The 12,208-nt window shown below is 41.1% G+C and overlaps 1 long non-coding RNA gene across 1 annotated transcript in view; it reads right to left on the bottom strand.

Moving 5' to 3' along the window:
• LOC144697371 (uncharacterized) overlaps nt 1–12,208 on the bottom strand; it is a 423,816-nt gene that overhangs the window by 308,011 nt on the left and 103,597 nt on the right. The gene's annotated exons all lie outside the window — the stretch shown is intronic.

The raw sequence follows: 12,208 nt of genomic DNA, 5'->3' as shown, positions 1-12,208 counted from the left end.
TCCTGTATCTACCTCTGTCCCGCATTGATCCCAAATAAAATGCAATAATTATACAGCTTTCGTCTTCTGCTAATCCTGTCTTTTAACAGCGCTTGAGTGTGTGTGTGTGTCGATAATTGCCAGGAATCATTCAGAAGTTCATTACTGTTTACAAACCACTACTTTGTACAAAATAATAACACTGAATAGAGCTCGTTTAGTAGAAAGCACGATTATCTTTAACATTTTCGGCTCTGAATTCTTCCTCTGGTGAGGTTTTGGTGTTTAATCCTTTCAGTCTTCATGTGCCTCAAGCTGAAGATTTAAACATTGGTTTCTACAAGCTGCCGGGTCCGGCCCTTGCGTGTCTGTGTAAATTGAGAACTGCCGGTAAGAATGAGAGGGAGCAGATTATTTTCTGTTCCTCTGACAGATGCAGCATTGACCCTGCAGATATCAGAAATCTCTGGAGTCCGCCATGATTGTCCTCCCCTTGGGTATAACAGCTCTCAGTCAGGTGGAGTCAGTCACACGGGCCTCTGTCATGATGTTTCCGCTCCGTTTTTACCACACAAATCCCTGGGTCACTCACCATAACACAGAAGCCTGCGCTAAGGCCCTAAACATCATTGTTTCCTCACACTTTCACACCCTATTACAGTCAGATGTTTATTAGAACCCCGACCTCTCTCTATGTAAGATTACCAGCAGCCTCTGTTATTGACACAATGGAGCCGGCCTCTGTGATTATTATTGGACCAGGCCCCAGTCTGGCCCGGGCCCGGCAGTCAGAATTCCCTTTGCAAATCCAAGGAGGGAGATGTTGTTTGTATTTTTGGAGAGGGCGGGATGGTCAAAGCAGCAACAATGTCCCAGGAACCCGTCCTTTGCTGGATGGAGAAACTGTCCAGAGTTTCTCTGTCTTTAATTCCTCCTCTTGAGTGTGAGGAAATAATGGATAAAAGAACAGAAAGGCTGACATATAAACTCTCACCGTGAGCACTGGGCGTTATTATATGGTCAGCTTTCTGGATTAAGGCTTCAACCCACAACCGTTTGACCCAGGGGTAAAAGTGATGCTAATTCGTCAATGCTGACATGATGTATCCCCAGTTCCCATTGCATTAGTACAACGGCAACGTATGACAGATGCTAGAAATCTAAAATAAAAACCGAATGTGCTGGAAATCCTCAACAGGTCAGACAGCAGGTGCCGAGCCTGTTTGTTTTCCGGATCGTCATATTCTTTGCCGCCTTGGGGAAAGTGTGGAGAGGCGGGAGGATTTTGGAGGCTAATTAAAAACCGGCGTTCTGTCACACGAGCACTCTTCCTGTGGTCAACGGAGCCTGGAGTGGAATTTGAACACAGATCTTACAGCTCAAAAGCAGAAGGACCACCAACTGTACCACTCGGGGGTGCAGTGGCTGTGGAGAGAAGCAGAGTTAAAGTTTCTAATCGATGACCCCGGTTCTGCTGAAGGGTCATCGCCATGAAACGTTCACTCTGTTTATCGCCACAGATTCTGCCTGACCAGAATATTATGTTTTATTTGCTATTACACTAGACTGTGTCAGTGTTATTGCACCAACTCCATCCCATTCATATTGCAGTGGTGCTTGACTCTGTTATTAGGCATTAGGCAAAAGATTTGCTATTGTATCAATTGGCGCTGTCTCACACACACTATTATATCCGGCCCAACTTCGATTTGGGTGGATCAGGTGCTGACTGTGTCGTTATCACACTGGACCCAGTGATGTATTCAGTGATGCACTGCAACCTGCTATCCTCTGTTATCATCAAACATTGCACTAATTACACAGAGCTTTACCGTTTTTAATCTGTTCCCTATGTCCAATCTTATTGTATAAAACGCTGTCTCTGTAATGGTTGCACGAAGAGCCTACATGTCATTCAAATTCTAATGCAAACCTCTGGCATTGTTTCTGAAAACCTTGTGCCGATCAGTTTTCAATAGTAACCTGATTCTGATATTGTTAACGTTGACCCTGTTTCTGCTAGTGTTTCGCCATGACCTCTTTCAGTTGTTATTTTATACAAAGTATTTTTGTTATTATGATCACACAAATATCGGTTCATTCAATGTTATACCAAGTCCTCCCTATCCCTTATTCCTGAACCAGCCAATTTCTCTGTTTATTTGACTCCTTGGGCCAATTTATGTTTTCACCGCACTAGCACATGCCTCTGTCTGTACTATACTAGGTATTGTGCCTGTTATTACTTACACTAGCCGATACCTATGTTTATATTACACCAGGTCCTGACTCTGATATTACTGCACGGGCCCCATATCCCTGGTTATATAACACCAGATCTTGTCTCTGTTATTACCTCATTAGCTAATATCTCCTTTTATATTAAACCAGATACTGTCTCTGTTATTAATGCAGTGGTCCATATCTCTGCTTATGTTGCATCAGATCCAGTGTCTGATATTACTGCACGGGCCCATATCCCTGGTTATATAACACCAGGTCTTGTCTCTGTTATTAATTCATTCGTCGATATCTCCTTTTATATTAAACCAGATACTGTCTCTGTTATTAATGCAGTAACCCATAACTCTGCTTATTTTACACCAAGTTCGGTCTCTGTTTATGCTCGACTCGGCCCTGGTTTAATTTCGTTAAGATTACATTGAATATACAACCTGCAGTTAAACCAATCTATCCAAACATGATTCGAGTAGTTGTGGTGGAATTTGTGAAGATAACAGTTAAAAAAGTGGAAATAAAAATAATGAAAGTCTCTGGAGAGCAGCAGGAGTTTCAATCCTTCCCATCAACAGGAATAATAAATCGGAGAATTACAGGTGTATTAGTCTCATATCAGGTGTAGGTAAAGTTTGATTTTTGCCATCACTTGCACAAATCATCACACATTCGAGATTATCAGGAGCTTCTGTGAGATGTTGAGGTGATCATTTGTTAATAAACTACTGGTTCTTCTGGATGTGATTTACTCCGCTTTCCAACTGATCACCGGAGACAGATAAAGCACCTTAGAAACGAAATCGTCAGTCTGACATCACTTTATAAACAAATGCACACAACAGACTGGTTATCAATAAATACTTACAGTATTAAACAATCTACAATTTAAATAAATGCATAGTTTTGGATTTGAACACAATCACTGAAGGCAGGAGAGGACTGAAAGTTGTCACTGGGAGAAATGAAGAGAAATTGCGAAAAAAAAATTCTCAAAAAGTGTTATTAGATAACAGGAGATTCAAAATAAATAAGGGACTGTCTGAGAGAGAGAGAGAGAGAGAGCGGGGGTGTGGGGGTGCGGGAGTTAGATGGTGGGTGGAGAGAGAGAGATAGAGAAAGGGTGAGAGAGAGAGAGAGAGAGAGAAGAGGTTCAGTGAGTTAGACGCTGCCTCAGGCGGAGAAAGAAGGGACATTCAATGAGTTTGGTGATAAACATGCTCGTCTTAGTGACGAAAGTGTCAGTATGACATCACTTTCTAAGCAAAAGTACACAACGAAACATGCTATCAATAAATATTTACAATATTAAATCATCTGCAGTGACAGTTTGAGTAAAAGAAAATTAAATACTGAAACACTCGGGTAAAGGTCATCATTTATCCTTGAGAAACGGCGGTATAAGCAAGAGGCATGTTTTTTTTTCTGTACGGCACACATAACTGACCATATCTGATCCATAATTTCTTTGACTAAAACTAAATGAAAATAATTATCAGGTGCTGCAAAGAACGGGCCATCTAATACCGCCCGTTTTAGGCCAACGCCAGGGAACAATTCCCACCTCAGCATCTTTGTGTATAATATTATCTCTCCAACTCACAGTTGGAGACATTGACCACTGCAGTAATCACAGAGACATGGCCTAGCGTAGAAATAACTGAGGCAGGGTTAGTGCACTAAGCACTGGGTCAACTGATATTAATCCTCTCTCGGGGCTAGAATAGTAATGATTGATCCGGCACATGGATTAATAACACCCTAGACATGGTCTGGTTCAATAATAACTCAGACTTCCTATAGTGTAAGGCAAACAAAAACATGATCTAGTGGAATAAAAACAGGGACAGGGCGAGTGTAATAAAAGGAGATGTATGGACTAGCGCAGCAGCAACTAAGACAGGGTTCAGCGTTGTATATACAGACACAGGGCCGAGAGCAGCAATAACTGAGGGTTTTCCACATGTAATACAACCAGAGCCACGGCCGAATTCAGGGAAAGCTCAGACGAGGCCGAGCACTGAAATAACTGACGCAGGAACTGGTGTAATATTATCATAGACATAATCCATTTCAATATAAACAAAGTCAGGGTCTGGGGCAGTAATACTGAGACAGGACCGGGTGCACCAATTATTGATACAGCATCCACAGTAAAACAAACGAAGGCTGGGCCTAGTATCAGCAATTATTGAGCAGGATTTAGGCAGTAATAACAGACTTGGCCTTGTGTAGTATAAACAGGGACATGGTCTACACAGAAATAACATTGACAGGGCCTATTTTAATATAAACAGAGGCAATGCATAGTGTCACATAAACGGAGTCAGGGTCTCGTGTAATATAAACTGAGACAGGGTCTAGTGTAATATAAACTGAGACAGGGTCTAGTGTGATATAGACTGATACGGGATCTAATTTAATATAAACTGAGACAGGGTCTATTGTAATGAAAACAAAGACATGCTCTAGTGTAATATAAACCGAGATGGGCTCCAGTGTAATATTATCTGAGACGGAGTCTAATGTAATATAAACTGAGACAGGATTGAGTGTTATATAAACTGAGATAGGATCTAACAGAATATAAGCAAAAAAGTGATCTAGGGTATTTTAAACAGAGGCATGATGTAGTGGAGTAAAAAGTGAGGCTGTGCCAAGTGCAGTAATAATTGAGACAGTGTCTTGTGTAATATGAACACCGACATGGTCTAGTTCAGTAATAACTGAGGCAGGATCTAGTGAAAGGAAACTGACACGGGGTCTATTGCAGTTTCACCTGAAACAGAACCTTGTCTAATATAAACTGAGACAGAGCCTAGTGCAATAACTACAAACACAGGGCCTGGATTATTATAAATAGAGATATGGGCAAGTGCAGCAATAAGAGAGAGGCACGGTATTATACAATAATAAGTGACAGGGCATCGTGTGATATAAACAGAGACATAGACTGGTGCAGCGTTAGCCAAGGCATTCCGTAGTCTAGTATAAACGTGGCAGAGTCTAGTAGTACAATAACAGAGACAGAGCCTCGTGTCATGTAAACAGGAACATGTTCTGGTTTCGTATAAGTAGAAACAAGTACCAGTGCAGTAACAACGGAGATATGGACTATCGTCATATTAGCCAAGACATGGTTTAGTGCAGTGATAACTGAAAGAATGTATAGTGTAACATGGTCTTTGTCCTGTATATTGACTGAGATTGACCTATTATAGAAACAACTGAGACACAACCTGTTGTAATATGATCAGAGACATCACTGAGTGTAATATATACAGTCAAAGGTCAAGTTTAATATGAACAGGGAAAGGGTTCAGTGCAGAAATGATTGAGACAGTGCTTGTTTCATATAATGTCAGTATTCACTGTTTCACTGCCATCTACTGGACGGACGCTACTATTGCAGATGTTGTGAAAATGTCGATTTTCGTTGCTGCTTCCGACATTAATGATAGAATCAGAGAATTCTTACAGCGCAGGAGGATGCCATTCGGCCACTACTGTCCGTGCTAACCTTCCGAAGGAGTAATTGACCTAGCGCCACAGCTTTCCCTGTGGTCCAGCATCTTATTTTCTTTTCAGATAAGGATCCAGTTTAATTTTGAAAGCATCAATTGTCCCTCAATCCACCACAGTCAGACAGTGCATTCCAGATCCTAACCACTCACTGCGTGAAATGTTTTTCCTCTTGTCTCTGTTGCTTCTTCTCCAGATTACTTTAAACCTGAGCCGTCTGGTTCTCAATCCTTCCACCAATGGGAACAATTTCTCCCCATCTACTCTGCCCAGACTCGTCATGATTTTTAATACCTCTACCAAATCTCCTCTAAACTTTCTTCCCTCAAACGAGATTAAAGCCAACTGCTCCACTCTTTATACATAACTGGAGTTCTTCATCCCTGGAACAATTTCCATGAACCTTTCCTATGCCCTCTCTCATGCCTTCAAATACTTCCAAAAGTGTGGTGCCTGCAATTGGATGCAATTCTCCAGTTGAGGCCTAACCAGTGTGTCACACACGTTTAACAAAACCTCTTTGCTTTTATACGCTTTTCCTCTGTTAATAAAGCTCAGGATGCTGCATGCTTTATTAACCGCGCTCTTTCAACTTGTCCTGCCACCTTCAATAATTTATACACATAAACACCCAGGTAACTCGGCTCCTGCAGTCCTTTTGGAATCATACCCTTTCTTTTATATTGTCTCTCTGCGTTCTTCCTACCAAAATTTAATCTGTCATTTGTCCGCCCTTTCCACCAACCTCTCGATGTCTATTTGAAGTTCTAAACTATCCTCCTCATGGCCCGCAATGCTTCCACATTTCGCATCGTCCGTATATTTTGACATTGTGCCCTGTACACCAAGGCCCAGTATATGAATAAATATTATGAAAAATAGGCGTTGTAGCACTGACCCTTGGGGAACTTCATTATAACCCTTCCCCGAGTCCGAAAAACAAACGTTCAAAACTACTCTTTGTTTCCTGGCACTCAGCCAGTTCCCAATCCATGATGTAACCGTCCATTTTATTCTAGTGAGCTCCAATTTTGCTCACAAGTCTGTTGTGCGGCATTTCACCAAAAGTTTTTCGGAGACCATGTAAACCCGTCAAAAACTTTACCCTCAACAACCATCGTTGCTATGTCATCAAAAAACTCAAGCAAGTTAGTTAAACATGATTTTCCCTTAACAGATCCATGCTGGCTTGATGTATCAAGAAACCACCTCTACTGATGTATCGGCTATTTACCTCCTGTGCGAACTCCTAATACTTATGTTGCAACTGTGGCAGATTAACGCGGCTGATTTGCGCACTTTAAGGTCACGAGAAGAGCAAAGTGTCTCAATTCATATTGATTAATTCTTGACGATCTTGTTTCAACCGAAGAAACTCTTTCGAGTTATCAACAGTCACAGATTGCAACTCTTTCGAGTACAATCACAGTTCTTGGTTTCCGGGAGTGGGACATGAACCCACAACCCTCTGATTCAAAGGCGAGGGTGCTATGAACTGAGAGGACCAAGGCGCACATTGTGGGAATGATGGGAATTTTAATGACCAACTCAACCGGTGTGAAGTGGGGAGACATTTTTTCTTCAGTATTGGAACCACCTGAAATGTGGTGGCGATGATTTTCTCCGATTCTTCAGGTGCGACAGAGCCTCCGCGGGGGGGTTGCGGGTGCGGGGTGCTGCGGGATGTGTGGTGGGGCTGGTGTGAGTGCATGAGATAAATTCGATAGCTTTTTTTCAAATGCTGCTACAATCCTGAGGGACTGAATGACCTCCTTCCCAGCCGGGAGCACGGGTTCATTCTAGAAGTCTATGACTTATTGGCTCAATCCAACACTTTTCATTTTGCACCTATACTTCATAAAAAGGAAAAGGAAAATAAAGAATATATGTATATTACAGCGCCTTTCACGATCACCGGAAGTCTTCGAGTGTTTTATAACCAAAAATGCACTTATGATGTGTATTCACAGTTGTAATGTAGGAAACACCGCAGCCTGTTTGAGCACAGCAAGCTCCCACAAACCGCAATATGATAATGACCAAGTAATCTGCCCCTTTGCGTATTTTAAAATGTTTATTGACTGATAAATGCTATGGCACCGGGAATAACTCCCTGCACTTCCAGATGGAATAGTACCATGGGCTCTTTCACATCGACCTGAGAGGGCAGATAGCCCCCAGTTTAATGTCAGAGGGGAAAGTGCTGCCAACTGAGCCACAGCTGACAACCAAAGTTCCTTGTGAATGAATATGACATAAATAAATATAAATCCAGGCACCCAATGGCTCAACTATATACATAGGTACATAGTTAAATCAGACTGAACCTGGCCCCAATGATAGTTAAAACCCTATCGTAGAGTTCCGCTGGTAGTACAGGTAGTGTGATCTTGAACCTGACAACAGAATAGCTCCTTCACTGTGTGAGTTGCGCTCTAAGATCCAACCAGTTTGTAGGTTAGCCAGAACTTCACAGTAATTCAAATGATTTGTGGACCAACTAGCTCATTTCCTTAAACAAAAGAATATTCATTGGGTCTTGAATCGTTACAGAATTGGAGACCATTAATAGATTGTGAAACACCAATCGATTAGGAGTGGTGAAAGGGTTGAGGATTATTGATACAGTGAGAAACATCATTCAGTTGCAAGCCATCGATTGTATGGGAAAGTTGAAGGTTTGGAACTATCAATAGATCAAACCAATAGATCAAACGAATAGATTGAGGCACAGCTGATGTTTGTTAACCACGATCAATGGCAAAAATACCAAGAAATATAAATTGTTTTGCAATATGACAGCCTGAGAACACATATTGTTACGAAAGTAGAACAATTTAATAATATTTTTCTGGTTTGTCGTAAAGTAGGTTTATGGGAGTGAGTATAGTTGGTTCTGTCTGTGTAATTTAAATACGTTTGGGGTCAGATAGACTGCAAGCTTGGAATTATCAAAAGAAGCTAGGTGTAGAAATGTGTTTGAAATGCTAATGAATAAACATGGGTGCTGGCTTAGCATGCAAGGTGGGAAGGGAGTTTGCCTTTTTAGATAAATGAAAGGATTGTAAGGATTTTAAGTTCACAAGTAGGCAGCTAAGCAAGGCTAAGGAGAGTGTTTATTTTTCCCAAAGGTTACTGATAATATTGGAACGTGAATTTTTCTTTATTATGGGAAAGGTACCGCTCCAAAGTCATATGGAACAATAGAATTTACATATTAAAGAGAGATAAAATTACATAAAGGAGAATGAAAGACTATGTGAGGCGAGGGCCATGTAAGATCTAACAGGAGTGTGTGAAACAGCCTTCAAGAAGCCTCCAGCCTTTTGTGGATCAGCCAGCTCTGTCCAGTAACTGAAGCTGGAGCAATCCATTTGCAATTCCACTGCCAAGTGAGTACTTGCTGGTTTTCTTTGAAACCTAAGGGCCTCTTCTGCACTGTGTGATTCTGAGATTCTGTGATTCTCTGATTTTGGACTACTGCCTTAAAGGGGGTGTGTAACTGAGAGCCAGGTTAATTCAGAATTTTAGGATTTGCTACAGCATTGTGTAATAGCACTGTTATGTATGTTTTTGAAATCTTTTATTTTGTGAATATATATTATAATTTAATTTTTTAAATCTCTAAAAGCCTTAGTGGACTCTTCACCTCTGAAGGCAGTTCACTCATCTTCTCATCTTAATTACAATTTGAAAACCTTTGTGATGGCGGTACCATGTTTCCCTTGTGGATTTGGTCTGCCTGGCCACATATCATCTGCTACGCCATAACACATGGATTTGGAACTATCTCTCCATTTGTCTGTCACTGTTTCTGTTAGTTGGCACAGCGACAGTTACTCCTGATAGTGGGACATTGAACATGAATGGCAATGTGCACAGAGCAGGTAGTTATCCTCGTTAAAGGTAGAGATCCTCTTCTGCAATGAGGGAGGATCAATTGTGTATTCAGGAACTCTGTGCTGTTTACCTAAAAACATTTCCCCAATATAATATTAATGACTATATTAATAACAATGTTAATAATTCATTTTGGCGCAGTTTTGAACATTCGCAAAGGGTTTAAAGATATAAATTCAGAGCAGAAATTTGTGTGGAATGGTAATTACTGAACATTCCCACATTGATTCCTTGTTGGAGGTTTCATATCACAACACCATTTCTCTCCGATCCTAAAACGTCTCACAATGCAACTGCAACCGTATCAAAAACATGAGCTTGGATTCATATCGTTCCATAGAGCACTGACCCTAGATTCATGTTCAAAACTGTGATTCAAATCACTTCAGCCACTTCACCGACTCAGTTCTGTCCAGTTCATGCACCATGTCCGATCTAACCAGAATCTCCATCGCGGCGATCCTGAGCACATCTCACTGGAGTAATGACCTCACCCATCCAACTCGTGAAGAATTGATTCTCTGCACGAATGTACTGAATGGAAAGCTTCTCGGGAGTGTGGTTAAAGGGGTTAAGGGCTTTTGAATTTGCGACAACAATCTGTAATACCCATCGGGTATATTTCATTGTGGCAATCGGTTTTCAATCAATATTTTGCCGTAAAGAAAGTCACAGTTCATGCACGTTTTTCCCGTAGTGTTCAGAACGGTGTGACTGCACCAGAATCACAGAGCAGCTAGAAATTACCAGGGAAATGTGAAAAAAATGTATGTATTCAACCATCTGCTTTGTTTCTGCTGTGATGGAAGTAATTTGGTTGAGGATATACTGAGTGTTGTTCGTGAAAAGGCCGCATGTAGCACATGTTATAATCCCCGTTTCTCATCACAGTCATGAAACCGCTTTCTAACTTTGAGGTGAAGATTCAGCATCTCGAGAAAAGGATCATCAGTGCCGCAGGGATATCTCCAGGTTGCACTTGGTGACATTCAGCTCGTCAGTTGTCAACAGCCAAGGAATTGGAATGATCCAGAAAATCGGGAAGGGCGGAAAGCACCAGACAGACACAAATAGAATAAAGGGCCTGGGGCAAGTTATGGAGTAGTCAATCGTAAAGATGAAAATGTGGAACAGCGTTTTTCAGGCACATTCACCCACACTCCACCGACCCATCCATCCATCTGAAGAAGAGCCATACGGACTCTAAACCGTTGACACTGGTTCTCTCTCCACAAATGCTGTCAGACCTGCTGAGCTTTTCCAGCAATTTCTGTTTTTACATCCTCCCATCCATCCATCTCTCCAAACCCCGATCTGGCCATCTCTCCATCCGTCCGTCTGTCTGTCTGTCTGTCTGTCTGTCTGTCTATCTATCTATCTATCTATCTATCTATCTATCTATCTATCTATCTATCTATCTATCTATCTATCTATCTATCTATCTATCTATCTATCTATCTATCTATCTATCTATCTATCTATCTATCTATCTATCTATCTATCTATCTATCTATCTATCTATCTATCTATCTATCTATCTATCTATCTATCTATCTATCTATCTATCTATCTATCTATCTATCTATCTATCTATCTATCTATCTATCTATCTATCTATCTATCTATCTATCTATCTATCTATCTATCTATCTATCTATCTATCTATCTATCTATCTATACATACATACCGCCATCTATATATTAATTCATCTATTCGTTATCTGTTGTTCATTATGTTTCCATGGTTAACCATGAAATAATTTCTGCAGGAGTGAGTTCTGGACGTTCAGTCGAACAGTGGTCAATAGAAGCCCAATAACTGGAAGGAATCTCGATGAGCATAAATTGCGTCTATTCAACTTCCGATATGAATTATTTTTTGCAGCTTCATCGTCAAAACCAGAACCCGACTCCAGCTTTCGTAATTCGGGCACAATCTGGTGGAAAGAACATTAAAGGTCGATTTTCAGTCATTCGAAAAATACCCAAGAATATAGCTGCTTTCACCTTGTTTGTGCTTCAGGTCGCTGACAACCCCGTGTATTACTGTGTGTTGAGACCCTCAGTGAGAAAGGCCTCGAGGCAACTCGCACCGTTCCCGTGTTTTGTGAGATCAGTGAAAATAAGATTCATTAAATTCGGCCACCAGGTGGCGCATTAGGCCGTGGATTCCCACCTCCTGACATGCTTTCTTAAAAATACTTGAGGAGAAATTGCGTTTGACCTCGTATTTATGTCCATTAGTGTGACGTTTCCTTAGTTACCCATAATTGGGAAGTTAATTTCAGTGTTAATCAACAGCCCAGCTCCAGTACATTGGGATGGGATGCCCAGTTCCCCACGACAGATTCAGCCCCTTGTTTTAACTGATTTCAACTATGAAGGTATCTGTAATTACAGAATAATACAACAATTCCCTATTTCCTGTCGCCAGACTGTTTTCCCCAGATTTGAAATGACTATGAACATAACGCAGTCCTTATAGACCGGCAGAATTATATAATTTCTGTTGAGCGCATTAGTCTTGAATTCGGCTCATTATAGATAGATTTTGCGAGTGACAACAGTGCCC

This window comes from Cetorhinus maximus, chromosome 23 (genome assembly GCF_964194155.1).
Source record: "Cetorhinus maximus chromosome 23, sCetMax3.hap1.1, whole genome shotgun sequence".
In the NCBI taxonomy this organism is placed as follows: domain Eukaryota; kingdom Metazoa; phylum Chordata; class Chondrichthyes; order Lamniformes; family Cetorhinidae; genus Cetorhinus; species Cetorhinus maximus.
The sequence above is the reverse complement of the archived record's forward strand: the minus strand, read 5'-3'. Positions and strand labels throughout refer to the sequence as shown.